Source organism: Herpailurus yagouaroundi, unplaced genomic scaffold (genome assembly GCF_014898765.1).
Source record: "Herpailurus yagouaroundi ecotype Mexico unplaced genomic scaffold, PumYag 28, whole genome shotgun sequence".
NCBI lineage: Eukaryota > Metazoa > Chordata > Mammalia > Carnivora > Felidae > Herpailurus > Herpailurus yagouaroundi.
The window spans coordinates 77,584,975-77,602,855 of record NW_024412376.1 but is presented as its reverse complement, the minus strand read 5'-3'; the positions used below and the strand labels follow the sequence as shown (position 1 = coordinate 77,602,855).

Genomic DNA, 17,881 nt, shown 5'->3' with positions numbered 1-17,881 from the left:
TCACTTCTTGGTCCTTGAAAGTCAAGAGAATTAATACAACAGAACCATCGGAAAACTAAGATCAAAGATCACAAAAAGGACTCTCGAAAAGGGCTCTTCAAATAAATCATTTCTGTCTCAATTTTACCCTCTGGATAGTTATCAAGAAAACAAAACTAGACATGCTTACTATGTACATATAAGTAGATTCTATTTTCCCAGAAATAAATCCTTCTCTAAGACCATAAATGTGGTAGTAGAGTTGACTCCAAATTATGCGGGGTTTTAAAAAACATTATTGAAATGTTCAAACCCTTCCAAATACACCCAGACATCCACACACACATACATCACACTTCAAGTTAGTATCTGACTTTGTTGTTGTTAAAGATCTATCTAGTGATACTATTTGCCGTTGACCTGCTTTTAGGGTAAATAGTTTAAAATTTTGTATCAAAGAGATGCAACTCAGTGGGCTAAAAATAATGAAGTCTATTTTTCTCATTTAACATTCCCACAGGGTGAGTAAGGCGGCTGTTGTGCTTTACATAGTCACTTAAGGATCCAAGTTCTCCCCAGCTTTCTAACTTACTTCACTTGCCTTTTCGAACATCACACTTAGCTGGTATACCTCCTATCTTTTTTTTTTTTTTTTTTTTTTTTTTGGTCTCTCCTCTGTTTTGAGTGGGCTCATTCTCCCTCATCAACCCTACATCCAAAGGTTAAGGGCACAGGGTTCAGTCCTTGGATCATCTCTTTTTTCCTTATCATTCACTCCCTAGGTGCTCTCATCCCGTTTTGTAATGTTAAATAACATCCATATGGACGACTTCCAGATAAATACCCTTAGTTGGGATCCTTCTTTTGACCATATTTTTAGTAGTCATTTAACACCTCACTTGGAATCTAATGGGCATCACAACTTTGACATGTCCAAAACTGAGTTCCAGATATTTCCCTCTAAACCCTCCTACAGTCTTCTCAACCTAAATTAATGGTAGTACCATTTTTTAAGTTCCTCAAGCCAAAATCTTGATGTCATCCTTGACTCTTCTTTTTTCTATCTCATACCTCATATCCAGTCCTTCCACAAATCTTGGCTGTACCTTCAACGTACATCCAGAATACAATAGCTTCTCCCGTTGCCTTGTCTATACCTGTATTTGGTCTCATTTCACTTCCTATAATGGCCTAATACCTAGTCGATGTTTCAAATCTCCCTTCCCTGCCTTATTTTTGTCCTTAGCACTTATTTGTAACAAACTGTACATTATACTTATTCACCTGTTTTTATTGTCTATATGAGCTCAAGGAGGGGGCAAGAACTCTGGTCTTTTGTTCACTGAAATATCTCCAGCATTTAAAATGCTACCTGCAAAGAGTAGATTCTCAGTAAATATTAGCTGTAAGAATGAATGATTCATGTTTCTCCCCCATTGTCTAGGGAGGCATGTACATGTAGTGTTTTAGGCTCTAAACCTCATCACTACCATTTATATTCTGTTAGGGAGACCTTAGATAATGGTCATATCTAGCTATATGGGAGTTTGGAAATGGCACTTCTAGCTTGTAAGCTATGGCCCACCTACAACTCTATAATTTAGAAAAGGGTGGAACAGAATTTGGTGGACAACCAGCAGTGTCCACCAACCTGTTATTTACACAACTCATTTTATTCAGAATGACAACAAAACCCACTTTGGAGTCCCAGAAGTAAATTACAGGCTGAAGGCAGACCAAGCTGTTCAATAGCATGCAAACCTAAGAGTATTTTATAAGCCTTTTATCACTAGTTTGCTCCTTAAAGCATGGCTGAGGCAATTCCCATTTGGAAGACTCTGCCAAGTCCTAGATAGTCTTACTAACTGCTTTAGACCGAAACTTCCCAGAACACATGGACCATATCTTTAGACTTTTATTATTTTATTGCTCAGTACCACCTGCAAAAGTTTTGCAGAAATAGTATTAAGAACAAGGGAAAAAAAGAAGTGTAGGTGAAAATCCGTAAATAGTATGGTGAAAGAAACTTGTTACTGAGTTTCCTATTATTATCTCCTCAATTACTAGAACTCCTGAAATAAAACAATGGACTAAGATTCCTCCTTCTAATAGATTCTAGCAATCTATGTGAATGACCTCCAGAAAACTGGATGATGTAGAAGCGTGGGGTGTGGAAAATCTACAATCCAAAGTCCAAGCATCTTTGCAGGAAACAGTCTCAGGTATTGAAATTAATCAGTAGTCTGGAAGTGACATTATTGTGCTTTATCTAAAGTTTAAAAAGTCTCAAGTCCCTTTCAGTCTTATAAAATTAATTAATTGAAGCTAATTTCCATAGTCACCAGATAGCATTTATGATCTTTTATTTTTTTATTTTAGAGACAGAGTGAGAGAGAGCAAGCAAGCAGGGAAGAGGGGCAGAGGGAGAGAGGGAGAATCTCAAGCAGTCTCCACACTAGGTGCAGAGCCCAATGTGGGGCTTGATTCCATGACCTTAGGATCATGACCTGAGCCAAAATCAAGAGTCGGACGCTCAACTGACCAGCCACCCAGGCACCCCTAGAATTTATGTTCTCATGTGTCAGAATATAAACGTAACATAAACACAAAAAATTTGGTTTTTTTTTTCAACGTTTTTATTTATTTATGGGACAGACAGAGACAGAGCATGAACGGGGGAGGGGCAGAGAGAGAGGGAGACACAGAATCAGAAACAGGCTCCAGGCTCCGAGCCATCAGCCCAGAACCTGACGCAGGGCTCGAACTCACGGACCGTGAGATCGTGACCTGGCTGAAGTCGGACGCTTAACCGACTGCGCCACCCAGGCGCCCCACAAAAAATTTGTTAATGAGGACTACTCTTTTGACAAATTAAATGTATTACATATCTGAAAATAACCATGGTTCATATAAAAAACATTTATTATTGCCTCACTGCAAGAATTCATGATATTTTAGGCAGTGAGTTTATTCGTCTGTCAAAAAATACAAAGAAACCATTTCAAATGAATACCCTTTCGTCTGGTTTTCAGTGTGTCCCATGAAGGGTGTTCAAATAAAGGGAGCTGGTGGGAGTAAGACAGGAAGATGGGGCCTCTCAATTGTACACATAAAACTATTATCTCAATTACTACAGCTAAAAAATCAGCTTCTAGATTTTCTCTTCAAGACCTTCCCTTTTAAATAACTAACAGAAGTTTTGGGGCGCATGGGTGTCTCAATGGGTTAAACGTCTGACTCTTGATTTCAAGTCCAGTCATGATCTCATAGTACATGAGTTTGAGCCTCGCATCCAGCTCTGTGCTGACAGCATGGAGCCCGCTTAAGATTCTCTGTCTCCCTCTCTCTGCCCCTCTCCTGCTCATAAGTAAATGAGTAAGTAAATAATTAAATAAACAAGCATTTGAAAAATCATTGGAATAACCTTTTAAAAAATTTTTTTAAGTTTATTTTTGAGAGAAAGAGAGAGAGACAGCGTGAGTGAGGAAGAGGCAGAGACAGAGGGAGGAAGCAGGCTCCAGGCTCTGAGCTGTAAGCACAGAGCCCTAGGTGGTGCTCAAACTCAGGAACTGCAAGATCATGACCTGAGCTGAAGTTGGGATGCTCAACTGACCAAGCCCCCCGGGCGTCCCTGGAACAACTCTTTTAAGGATCGTTCATTAAAATACTAGAACGTTACCTGAATGGTTCCTTAAGTCTCTCGAAAACTAAGTAACTGCAAAGAAAAATTAATTTTCAAACAGCTGAAATATGGTACAAAGCTTTGGAAATCATCTGGACTGAATGATACTCAGAATTTTACACTCACCTTCATACCATTTTCGCAGCTGAGAAGTGCTCATTTCCCTTATACTCAAGTATGGAATCTCTGGACTTTTTTTTTTTTTTTTAATGTTTATTTATTTATTTATTTATTTATTTATTTATTTATTTATTTTGAGAGAACACAAGTGGGGGAGGGGCAGAGAGAGGGGGGCAGAGGATCCCAAGAGGGTTTGATGCTGATAGCAGAGAGCCTGATGTGGGGCCCCGAACTCCAAACTGCAAGAGCATGACCCAGGCCAAAGTAAGATGCTCAACTGACTGAGCCACCCAGGTGTCCCAAGAATCTCTGGACCTAAAAAAAAATTTTTTTAATGTTTATTCATTTTTGAGAGACAGAGAGACACAGGGTGTGAGCGGGGGAGGAGCAGAGACAGAGGGAGACACAGAATCCGAAGCAGGCTCCAGGATCCCAGCTGTCAGCACAAAGCCTGATGCGGGGCTCGGACTCACAAACCAGGAGATCGTGACCTGAGCCAGGACGCCCGACTGACAGAGCCACCCAGGCGCCCTTTGAATTTCTGGACTTTTAAAATGGGACTCAATGGACAATCAAGAATCATAAATAATAATAGTAAGACCAGGGTAAGACTGGCCTGCTGTCCTTTCTAGAAGGCCAGCTTCACAGTCCCGTGGCAAATAGGACTTGAAAAATATTTGTTCAAACCTCATAGTGTTCAGTTCGGTGGATCCAGCCCCTATCTGCCAATGGCTTTGGAATCATTTTTCTTCATGGCCATACTTCTAGCTGTCAAGTAGGTTTTTATTAGTTTCCCATTTCTCTTAAGGTTACACAAATGAGACAGGAAAGTGAAACTATTTTTCTATGGAATAAGGCACGTAGTAAGTTTAGTATTAGCTCCAATTTACTGCCTTAGGACTGATGGCTGTCGGCCACGTCTTGAGCAGTGTGAGGAGTTCACACACCCTGTGTGATCCTAGCACTTTTTTGTTCTCATTCTCAATCTTCTGAAACAATTAGTCCATCGCCTCTCCAACCTACTTTTATTCTGTAGAGGTCATGGTTGCCATCTCTAACATTTACTTAAAACCAAGAATTTATTGTTCTTCTGAACTAATACATCCATAAACAGTAGATCATATAGTTTATGTGATATTCTATAAATAATGCTTTTAGACAGCTACTTCCTTTTTAAATATTTGATGGTTGAACTCATAAAAACATAACTTGAAATGATAGCCCTTTCCTCTTCTGATCCATAGGTTTTCCCTGTTTCATTGGGTTGGTAGGTTTCCACACATAATTATACATATGCTTCCCATACACCAAATTTAAAAGAAATAAAATCAGTTCCCAGGCCAAATGCAAAACATGTTGAATTACATACTTATAAAAAACATCTCAAAAGGTACATGCTCCTTGGGATTATTGTTAGAATCTCAATCAAAAACAAAATCCCAGCTCAGGCTTTGCAAATGTGGGCAGCACCACGGGCATTCTTTGGAGTGTTAAAGATTTTGCAGCTTGGTATTTTTTGGTTATTCTTTCCTAAGAAACATACAGGAAAAAAAAATTTCAAGCTTAAGAGAAGGGTCAGTGAGGGGGCTATTTAAACCCACTTTTTTTATTTCTTGAATTGATGGTAGGAGGCAGCAGCTTACAAGGGGGTGAACAACTGCCTTCAGATTCACCTTTTAGCAAGGACCCTCTCAGTTTACTGGCCCCTCCTTCCTGGAAGTTTGCACATGTGCTTGTAGCATTGGAAGTTTGTGGGATATCCAGTTAACATGAAGTATTTTCCTGCAGGATTGCGTGCCTTTCTCACAACCTTGACAAAGCACTATCACCATCATCATTGATAACCTACAAAATGTGTTATGAAATGTGACTCTGTTTCTCTGGCATTGTACCCAAAGTCACACTCCAATCCCTTAAAAACAAAACAAAACAAAAAACCACTGCTGAGAAGCAGTATCATAGTATGATTCAGGTCAGCAGCTGCCGACGACAGGTCACGGGCCACCACATTCCATCCTTAGGACAAAATCACAATTCTTAGGGTTCCTGGGTGGCTCCATAGATTAAGCATCCAATTCTTGTTTTTGGCTCAGGTCATGATCTCATGGTTCATGGGTTCAAGCTCCACGTGGGGTTCTGCACTGACAGTGAGGAACTGCTTGGGATTCTCTCTCTCTCCCTCCCTCTCTCTCTGCCCCTCCCCTGCTCACATGTGCTTTCTCCCTCTCTCCCTCTCTAAATAAATAAATAAACATTTTAAAAAATCACAATGCCCAACATGGCCCATAAAACCTTGAATGGTATGTTCCCTGCCTACCTGCCACATCAAGTCATACCCATCTCTGTGTCAGATGCTACATAACAACCACCCTGGCTTTCTTCCATTCCTCAGAAGGGCTAGATTTCCCCCACAAGACCTCTGCTGTTCCTTTAGCCTTCCCATCTCCCCAGGGCTCGTCTCCCACCCCTCACACATGCAGGCTAACTTCAACTCAACTCTCAGTTTAATGTCACTTACTCAAAATATGGCCTTCCCCAACCTCCAAATTTAAATTAGGCTCTTCTATAACAATGCCTCAAAGTATCCTGTACTTCTCTCTTTTACAGCACATATCACTATTTGAAAATATATATTTATTTTTATGACTGGGTTTTAAAACTTTTTTTCTTATTTATTTATTTATTTATTTATTTATTTATTTATTTATCTCACTAGGCTAATAGCAAACTCCATCAAGGCAGTCTGGGCCTCTCACCTCTATAGTCCTGGAAACTAGCATGTACCAAACAATAAATATTAGCTGAAAGAATGAACTTCACTTCCACATTACATGCCAGGAGGAGAGGTCTCAGAACATTGGCCAACCATTTTCCAGATTCTAGGTCCCTGCCCTATGATGAAGCTATTGAAAAGGGCCGGGATGTGCCTTTTAATTGTCATAGAGCCAGCTCATGCCCAGAGATTGATTTCCAGCCCTGGTCATTCAACCATCCTTGAGAACAACTAGCTCATTCCCTGACTGGTGCTAGCAGGAAAAGGCTAGGTACAGGTGGCCACAAAGTCACTGTGCATGCTGGTCAGAAACTGTTTGTGCATGCTGGTCAGAAACTGTTTGTATGCTTTCTTCTGTTCTCCACACAGGTTGTATACTTTCCTACTTTCTTCTGGATGTCTTCCTCCACTTACACAGTTAGAAGGCATTAAAAAGCACTCCTAGGAGCTGTTTGTATGTCTTCAAACATTAGGTGAAGCTAAGGAATGTTCTCTCTGCAGTCCTTCAAGCCAAATTGTCACATGCTATTGGGCCTGAACTTCAAAAAGAACATTCATATAAGTATAATCCCTTATCCACAGAGTTCTTTGACTAGGAGAGCTTAGAACATGCCACTATTTTGTTCCAGGACAGCTGATGCCTCAAGACCTCCTTATGCAGCTCTGGGAAAAGCCATGGCTGAAGCATGTTCAAACTAGCAGTGTCACTGGCCCTGATATTGGACATGTGCAGCCCTATCTCATGCTCTTCTGCCTCTATCATGCTATGGAAAGAGTGTTGCTCAGTTATAAAGGACACAGTCTCATGAGGGGGAACTTCGTGGCCCTCTGTTGGCAGTCATCTGTGGAAATCAGCAAAATCCTAGAGCCCCTGGCAATATAACCCCTAGTCCTTGGCAGGCACTGGATCATATGTGCACTCCCCATAGCTGGTAACTGACCCCTGGTTGTGGCCACACCAGAGACACCCCTTAGCATCCAGTAAGGCCACAAGCATGACTAGTACCGGTTACAAATAAATGATTGTTAGAAATTCTTGCTCTAAGCCAGCTGACTTTACATTTCTTGGGCCATTTGTTTTAAGTGTAGTTCCCTTGCAGTTCTTAATAGGTCTTGGCCATACATAATTTATGGCTTCTATTTTAAAAGTGCTATCAGAAATCAATAAGAATATAAACACACCACTGTTATAAATGTCCTCATAGCAACTGTCATCCCATGCCATGCTATTCTTTTCACAGATATAACTAGAACAATTGATGCCCTTCTTATATCAGCTGTTTTCCTCAGGTTGAGCCACAGCTGAATGAAATATTAGCCAGTTTTAAGGAAGAACACTCTACCCTGAGACGTTTAACTCAGGATGAATCATTTAAAGCGTAGTCGGAACTTAGCTGTGCTGTAGCACAGTTGAGGTTTCACTATATTAAAGAATGTCTACTGTATAGATTATGTTGGGATATTTTCCCAATCAGCAAATTTAATTAAATTCCTACCACACAAATCTCTTTTTGGTATTTACTGAAGTCTTTGACTATATTACGTGTATTTTGTAGTTTAACACTAAAATGTCATAATTGCTTTATTAATGTCAAACCAATACCTTCATTAAGACATTCAATAAACATTTATTAAATGCCTACTATGTACCAGTCACCATGCCAGGTATTGGTGTTACGTGATGAATATTCTGCCTCCAAGGTGTTTCCAGTCTACTCTGTTTCCATGTTTAAATTCTTCCACAAACTCTGGAAGATGGGCAATAGGTCTCATTCATCTCTATATTTTAAGTGTCCCATGGAGTGCCTGGCACACAGTAGGTACACCATAAATGCTTGTTATTCAAGTCAATCAAGGAATAAACTAATAAATGAATGACTGAATTAAGAAATAGAAGCTACTGAAAAAATATTTGAAGATCTAGGCTGCCAGAAACCACCAGACCAAGAAGCAATAGCCATTTTTTTTCTCTCTTAAGTTTAGAAAACAGAAGAGACATACTCTTTGCCTACCTTTGGCCCCCATTTAGCCTCCAATACCTATTTTTTCCTGAATACATTATTTCCTCTTGCTCTTTCATTTGTCCTATATGAACAAATTGTCTAGAATAGCATAAGGCAAGGGTATTGAGTTTAACCACAGCTTCCTTCCTTTCCATTTCCTTCCATTTCCCAAAGCAAGTCATAGGGTCAGTTACCATCAGATTTTGATTTGAGATTCTTCTAATATATGCATTTCCTTCCATGAATTTATTAGACCCACCCTGTGCTTCAGGGTCTCCAGAAATCAGGTGCTTCATAGGAAGTAGAATGTAACACCAAGGCCAGTCAAATCCTTGCATTCTAAAATCCACTATGTAAATGAACTTGAGATTTGAACGGGACACCAGATTACCATGTGTTTCTCTACTGACAATGGCTGAAAGTCACCTTATCCCAGTGAGTCTAGAAAGAGCCTATGCAAGTGACCACTCAGCAGGTTCCCAGAGGATACTAAGGCACTGGCATTGAGCACCAGTTTCTGGACACTTCCATGAAGAGACCTAGGAAGAAATTGGGTTTTCTCAGTTTAAAACTGAGGGGGAAAGTTCTAAGTCACGAAAAACAATGGTCAACATAATGCCTCTTCTCTGAATATAGATCATCAGCTTGGACATCAATCACTATTCATCATTCTTCTTTCAAGACTGTAACATCTGCATGGATCAGAAAAATCCTCAAAAGATTCTTTGGTAAAAAAATTATTCATTCATTTAACTAAGAATTTGCCTACAAGGTGACAGGCAACAAATTAGGTGAGTGTAGACCGCTTCCTGTTCTGAAGGAATAATTCCAAATGTATCAAGTGCTGTGGAAGAACTTCTACAAACTTCTCTCAGGGCAAAGAGATAAGAGCAACATCCTCTGTAACATGCAGAGGAGGGTGTGTAGCTCTGTTCCAAAAAGTGCAAGCTCTGGAGACAGAGTGCCCCAACCTACAGCCCACCATCAGGCCTCACAGGGCGTGAGATTTCAGTGAGACAATACATATCAAGCATTTCGTAAACATTTAACACTTCCTAGCTCCTCTCCCCATACTAAAATGCCTGGCTTGTTCTATACATTGTTACTTGGAACACTATCTTTGCTCCACGTGTAACTCCATCTTTTCCCCTCATTATTGAATAGCCATTCCCCTCCCCCAAAACTTTATTAAAAATCCAAATACATATTGTTGTTGTGCATTAGCCACTAAAAGTTGTTTCTAAGACTAATGAGGATATTGCCAAAAAAAAAAAAAAAAAAAAAAAATCAGGCCTGAAAGAACATAGGTCCCAAGGGCATAGCCAATTGAGGTGGCCCCAAGTGCAACACCAAGGAGTACTCAAGTGTTCCAGTGTCTAGGTAACCAGTTTCTTTTTTTCAGTAAACACAGATATACCCTTGAGAGATGGAAGGACCTGAACTGACAGATTTTTAAGCAGGACAACAAGAAGTTCCAAAAGACTTATTTAATCCCAGAGCTATCCCTGGGCTACATTTTGAGGACTGGGGGCGGAAGGGAGGGGTGACATTTCCCTACTTCCTCATTTTCCATAGAGAGAGGGGTACATTTCTAAATTTCAGCCTTAGGAAGAGAGAAAGGACTGAGGGACTTCTGGATTCTCTTCTGGATTCCCAAATAAAGAGGAATTATGTCTCTGATTGGTGATGTGGGGAAGAAGCCTTAGAACTTATCTTCAACCTCTTTTCCTCTATTTTAGACACCTGGTCTCAAGATGTTGTCGGTGGAATTGTGTCCCCATAAAAAAAGATATGTCAAAGGCCTAATCCCCATACCTCAGCATGAGACCTTATTTGGAAATAGGGTCTAGATTACAGAGGTAATCTTGTTGAAATGAGGGCCTTAATGTGGTTTGTAACCTAGGATGACTGATGTTTTTATAGACACAGAGACGAATGTGCACAGAGGAAAGTCCACATGAAGAGACAAGGAGAATGGTGGGAATGACTCTGCTACAAGCCAGGGAACATCTGAGGCTGCCAGAAACTGGAAGAAGCAAGGAAGGGTTCTTCCCCTACAGGCTTCTGAGGGAGCATGGCCCTGCTCATAGCTTCATTTCAGACTTCTAGCCTCCAGAAAGGGGAGATGTAAATTTCTGTTGCTCTAAGCCACTTAATTTGTGGTACTTTGTTACAGTAGCCCTAACAAACTAGTTCACCGAGACAAACACTTTCTCTGCTCACTCTGCCCCTACAAAGAAAGACATGTCCATCCTGGCCTCTGACCGAGACACTCCAATCAAAGTGTAGAAGTGGGGTGGGTAAGGCAGGGTCGTGGTGGATCATATTAGCAAACCCATCAGCATGCCTCCTTCTTTAAATGCTTTTTATTGGTAGCAAAGCTAACAGATCAGTATCTTATTTCTCAGTTGTTGAATTTGAAACACATGGGCTTGATTTTCTTTTTCTCGTATTTTTTATATGTTTATTGACTTATTTTTGAGAGAAAGAGAACCAGTGGGGGAGTGGCAGAGATTGGGGGCAGAGGATTCGAAGCAGGCTCTGTGTTGACAGCAGAGAGCCTGACACGGGGCTCCAACCCACGAACCCTGAGATCACGACCTGAAGTCGGATACTTAATCGACTGAGCCACCCAGGCGCCCCAGAGGCCTGATTTTCTAGCCTAAACTCCAAATCTAGGCTGAAGCACATAGTGTATTAATTCATTTAACCTTCATAGCAGCCCTATAAACGTATGTCCTTCTATTACGCCTATTTTACAGATGAGAAAGCTTAGGCATCAAGCAGTCAAGTAATGTACCCAAGGACAATGAATGGTGAGGAGTTGGTTGTAGGCAGCCTGGGGCCAGTCTGTCCTCCCTGCCTTTGCAAAGGCTACATTCCAAGAGCAAGCCATTAAATAGTCCTATTGAAAAGGGATCTTTGGTCAAATAAATGAAGAGAACCCTGGGTGAAAAAAATAAACATTTCTTTAGTGTCTCCTGATCTTCTCAGAGCTTTTACAATGTCAATGTGCTTTAAGACTCTTTGTCAGGATATGGAGTCCACCATTTGTTCACAGAGCATTTTTAAGGAAGCTTGGGACTAATGTTCTGAGGAATACCAGTTTGAGAAACGGGAAGAGAATAGTTTGGGGAGGGGGAGATACTCTTTGGTTTGGATACAGGTACAGGATTTTTTATAATTTCTATATGCCATTTAAAATACTAAGAAATTCCTTCATTTAAACTTTACAAAGAATTATATGTAAGGCTGGGCCATTGGGGGGCCAAAGCTGACACATACCCAAGCCATTGCAATAAGGGACAGTGGAATTGTTGTAACAGAAATACGAAGCAAGGTCAGCAGGGGGCACCTGGGGGGCTCTAGTGGTTAAGCAACCAACTGGATTTCAGCTCAGGTTATGATCTCATGGTTCGTGAGTTCAAGCCCCGCATTAGGCTCTGTGTTAACAGCACAGAGTCTGCTTGGGATTCTCTCTCTCCCTCTCTCTGCCCCTACCCTGCTTGTGTTCTCTCTCTCTCTCTCTCTCTCTCTCTCTCTCTCTCTCTCTCAAAATAAATAAATAAACTTAAAAAAAAAAAGGAAGGTCAGCAGAGGGCAAGTCTAAATCTCAGGGGGTGAAAGGGATAATTTCATGGACAAATTGGAGTTTGAGCAGGACTTGAAGGATAGGTGGACTTTAGACAGTTATTTTGGATTAAACTATGTTAGGCCTAAATCATTTCTGCTCCAGGATGGGGTCAGAAATACTGGAGACTCTAGAGGTCATTTCTGAACCTAGAGTTTGTACAGGGGCAGTGTTCCTACAGCTAATCAAAGATCACAAATTGGCAGCCCCTAAGAAAGATGTGACCAGCAGACTCTTGTTTGGCCAGCTCAGTGTGGCTGCTACATGTGTGTGTAGATGTATGTACAGCATCCTCCCTCTCATCCATGGTTTCACTTTTCACAGTTTCAGTTACGCATAGTCAACAGCAGTCTGCAAATAGACACTCTTCCTTCTGACGATATGTAGTAGCCTAACGCTATGTCACCACACCTACATCATTTGCCTCATTCCATCTCATCTCACAGCATCACAAGAAGGGCAAGTGCAGTACAATAATATATTTTGAGAAAGAGAGAGACCACATTCACATAACTTGTATTACAGTGTGTTATCGTAATTGTTCTACTTTATTAGTAGTTATTGTTTTCAATCTTACTGTGCCTTATTTATAAGTTACACTTTATCGTAGGTGTGTACGTATAGGAGAAAACATAGTATACACAGGGCTCACTGCTATCTGTGGTTGTGGGCATCCACTGGGGGTCTTGGAATGTATCCCCTGGGGATAAGGGCAGATTGCCAATTACCATATAAGTGAAGGCTTCATTTAACACAAGTACTCTTGTGTCCCACCATCAATACTATTTTACTTACCTGTCTGGTCCCTGAAGTCTGGTCCCTCTTCCAGGCAGGCTGGTGTCACTATGTGCCACAGCTCAAAGATGAAACTATCTACTCCTCTGTCAACATGTCAATATGACAATATCATGGAAAACTTCAGAGTTGGGTCTCTGTTGGGGAATACATATGAAATATCCCTCTGGAAATGGTTGGCTGATTCTTCCCAAGTTGGTTATCACAACCTCCCTCTGAAAAGGAATTCTCAGTCCAGGGCAGTGGCTCATACCTGTGCTCAGCCCTGCCTATAGCATTTTAGTTCAGTAATTTTTATAATGGATTGTATTACATTAAACTCGGCACATCTGTCATTCTCTTAAATATGCTGGGAACAGGAGAAGCATAGGATGCCAAATAATTTAAAATGTAATCTTTAAAAATCATCGGATAATGATCTGCAGGCCAGCTAAGTCATTTTCCTTAGGGTTTTTTTATGTTTCTTTTGAAATCTTTTATAGTTTTGGTTGTTCTTCTGAACTAGTATAGTCATTTCATTAATGTTCAGAAAGTAAGCAGTGTATGTTTACAACATATTGTTATGGTTATAGGCACTGGGGTGCAATAAAATGCATCCCTACATACCATACACTTGTAGAACTGTGACCACAAGAACCATTCTATGCCTCTTTATGATTATGGCCACACAGGATCTGGACAAAGATACCAACAGAAAGCTTTTGTGAGTTTCTTCTCACCCTTTTTCTCAAGGGGGACAGAGATGGGAAATCACTCTTTTTACTTCCCTCGTGGAATGCGGTCCTCACAACTTTAAGCTATGCCACACACAGAATTGGTTTTTCTTTCTTCTTCCAGTAGGCGTCTTCCTAGTGAGGATGCTGATTCTGAGAGATCACAGGATTGCGCAGAGCAGTGACCCAGAAATGCCCTGGCTGCTTCCTAGCTTCCTCCCTGGGCATCCCTCCCTCTAAAGGGGCATCCAGCCCCAGATAGTAAGAGGATTGTGGGACATTCCTCTCCCTTTATAGCTATCTGTGCCTTCTCTCCCGGGGCAGGAAACCATACGCAGGTTCTGTGCTGACAGACACCATATTTAAACGTTTATAAGTGAATGGAGAGCAATGAGCTGGAAAGGGTGGGGCAGGAAACTTTGCTTTTCATTATTAACCTGCACTATTTGGTTTGTTAACTAAGCGTTATTACTTTAATTTTTAAAAAATGTTTAAGTCTGGGGCGCTTGGGTGGCTCAGTCAGTTAAGCATCCAACTCTTCGTTTCAGCTCAGGTTGTGATCTCATGGGTTTATGAGTTCAAGCCCTGTGTCGGGCTCCACACCAAGTGTATAGCCTGCTTGGGATTCTCTCTCTCTCCTTCTTTCTATGCTCCTCCCCTGCTCATTCTCTATCTCTCTCTCCAAATAAATAAATTAATTAATTATTTTGGAAAAAAAAAAAGTTTCAGCCCGCTCTTGAATATTGGAGCTGCTGTATACCTTTGTTCCTCTTTGGGGGCAAAGCTACCTGAAAGAGCTTTTGACGCTCCCATTTCCCCTTCCTCACTTTTCATTCAATATATTTTAAAAAGTTAAAATGTGTAACTGATTTTTATGCAATTTATACATATAGTTTTGAAATATCCAGCTAATACTAAAAGGTTTTAGCGAAAACTAACACTCCCCTGCCCAGTCCACAATCCTGTTCCTCACCCCACTGGCAGTGAAAACCACTTTCAACTTTTATGTTTTTTCTACTAGGAATTATGTGTGTTTTTTAAAATTATACGATTATACTTCTACTAATTGATCTATTTTAAACAATTTCCATACACTTCTTGTTACAGAAGTTAAAGGATGTCATAACAGACATATACACATGTCCCTTTCCTTCTTCATCTTCTCAGTATAACTTTATTGTAATATTTGGCTGTCAGCGGTCATTTACATTACTATAACCAGTAAATATTCACTGTTCAACTCAAGTTGTACATAATGAATATTTCCTTTTCATACAGCATTTTCGTTTTCCTGGACTCAGACTGCCATTTCTTAGCTTCCCTTATGTTTATTATTTATTTTTTTCTGAATGTTCTTTCCAAGAGATCTGATGAACCTCTGAATAATTTTTCCCAAACATTTTAACACATCCATTCCATTTTTTCACCTAGAGACCTTTCTCCTAAAGCCCTTTGTCTTCTGTTTTAGTTGGGAGAGGTTGGCTGCCCTCTAGAAAGTTTTGGTGCCTGACAGACAACCCCTTCACTCTTATTTTCTGTTGGATCCTTTTGTATTAATCATGGTGGGATGACCACCATTATAAACAGACCCCAAATATATTAAAAGACAAACTATTCACATTTATTTCTTCCTTACTGCTGTGCACTGAATTGTATCTCGTTCTTTTTTTTTTCCTTTTAGGGAAACTTTTATTTATTTTTATTTTTTTTAATATGAAATTTATTGTCAAATTGGTTTCCATACAACACCCAGTGCTCATCCCAAAAGGTGTCCTCCTCAATACCCATCACCCACCCTCCCCTCCCTCCTACCCCCCATCAATCCTCAGTTTGTTCTCAGTTTTTAAGAGTCTCTTATGCTTTGGCTCTCTCCCTCTCTAACCTCTTTTTTTTTCCTTCCCCTCCCCCATGGACTTCTATTAAGTTTCTTAGGATCCACATAAGAGTGAAAACATATGGCATCTGTCTTTCTCCATATGACTTATTTCACTTAGCATAACACTCTCCAGTTCCATCCACGTTGCTACAAAAGGCCAAATTTCATTCTTTCTCATTGCCGTGTACTATTCCATTGTGTATGTAAACCACAATTTCTTTATCCATTCATCAGGTGATGGACATTTAGGCTCTTTCCATAATTTGGCTATTGTTGACAGTGCTGCTATAAACATTGGGGTACAAGTGCCCCTATGCATCAGTACTCCTGTATTCCTTGGGTAAATTCCTAGCAGTGCTATTGCTGGGTCATAGGGTAGATCTATTTTTAATTTTTTGAGGAACCTCCACACTGTTTTCCAGAGCAGCTGCAGAATTGTATCCCCTCCTAAATCCATACATTGAAGTTCTAATCCCAAGTGATTATATTTGGAGATAGGGCTTTTAGGAGGTAATTAAGGTTAAATCAAGTGCTAAGAGTGGGGTCCTACTTGGATAAGATTGGTGGCCTTATAAGAAGAGGAAAAGAAAGAAATCCTCACGAGAAGGCAACTGGCTATCTTCAAGCCAGGAAGAGGGCTCTCACCAGATTTCCCAGCCTCCAAAACTGAGAAATAAATAAATGTTTAAGCGACCCAGTCTTTGGCATTTTGTTATAGTGGTCTGAGAAACCTAAGGCAGTGACTTTTCGCTGGGTGAATCTGAAAATATCAGTGTTTGTCAGTCTTTTTTTAGGGGTAATTTAGGTTCTCCAGAGAAGAATCCTCCCATCTGCTTACCAGTCTGTTGACAGAATTCTGGGAGCAAAGCAGGGGAAAGGCATCCAAGAACTATAATTCGGTATGAAAATGTTCATTTAATCTGTGTATTTACAACTCCATGCTTTGTCCTGTCCTTTCACTGGACTACGTGTCCCAAAGTCAAAAGTTTCTCTCTAATGCAATTTCTCCAGAGAATAAAATTCTTGGGCAGGCAGGAGACACATGGGAATGTAGTCCTCTGGCTGGGTCACATAAGGAAGGGAATCAGTGAGCTCGGTCACTGTATAACAACTTTCAATGAACATCTCTATTTTCATCCAGGTACTCACATCCACCTTCTGAAGTACCTGCTGTATCCAAGTGCAGAACATCTAAAGAGTTCCACAGGGCGAACTGACTTGTTCCTCATCAAAACTCCTCAACCCTGCCGCTGCCCCCAGGTACCTAAGCATATATCCCCCACTATGCTCTGCTAGGTCAAGTCAGCCTCTACTTCCTGTGCTTTCCATCTTCCAAAAATGTGTTGATACTGCTTATCTGCTGTTGCCTCCTTTCCTATTAATTTTGACCTTGTGGTTTATTATCTCTTATTGTTCCTCATTTCTTACTTGGTGGAAATATATTAAGATGCAGTCCCCTTGTGTATCCTCAAGCCATTTTGGCAAACTACACCTTAGTTTCCATCTCCACAGAAACTGTCCTTACCAAGGTCAGTAAATGTCTCTATTATTGCCAATGTGGTGGAGGCTTTTCTAAACTTATCGTACTTAATTCCACAGTAGGAGATGACACTGTTGATCCATCTCTCCTTCATACAACACTCCTCTCCAGACATCTCCTGGTTTTCTCCTACATTACTGCTTCTAATCATTTGCCTCCTTTGTCGGTTTCTCCATCTCTAGTTGATGTCAAAATGTTGGAGTTTCGCAGGTATTAATATTGGAACTTCTCTTTCCTAGTCAAGCCTTTTCCCTAGGTAATTTTATCAAATTCTCATAGGTTTAACTATTTTCCATTCCCAGATTAATATTTCTGGACTTCACCTCTCTGATCTATAGACTCATCTATCAAACTGTCAATAAATCCTACCCCTAACCTGTGCACTCTTCCATATCTCTGAGGCAATGTCCCTAGTCAACAACGATTGTCTTTTGTCTCTTTAAAATATATAGAAATATAAATAAATCTATATAAATAATATAAATATATATAAATAAATCTATATGTGTATATAAATAATATAAATATATATATATAAACATATGTGTATATAAATAATATAAATATATATATATTTTAAAGAGACGAAACACAATCGTTGTTGACTAGGGACATTGCCTCAGAGATATGGAAGAGTGCACAGATTAGGGGTAGGATTTATTGACATGTAAGAGATGTAAAATAGACAGTTGGATAGATGAGTCTATATGTATATGTGTATATATATGTGTGTATATATATATGTATGTATATATATATATATATATAT

General features: G+C 40.2%; 1 protein-coding gene across 1 annotated transcript in view; it reads left to right on the top strand.

Moving 5' to 3' along the window:
* The window catches only part of SGMS2 (sphingomyelin synthase 2), a 173,020-nt gene that overhangs the window by 49,314 nt on the left and 105,825 nt on the right, over positions 1-17,881 (top strand). Inside the window, exon 2 of the mRNA XM_040476701.1 lies at positions 16,714-16,832. The gene's annotated coding sequence lies outside the window, so the exon portion shown is untranslated. The remainder of the gene's footprint in view (positions 1-16,713; positions 16,833-17,881) is intronic.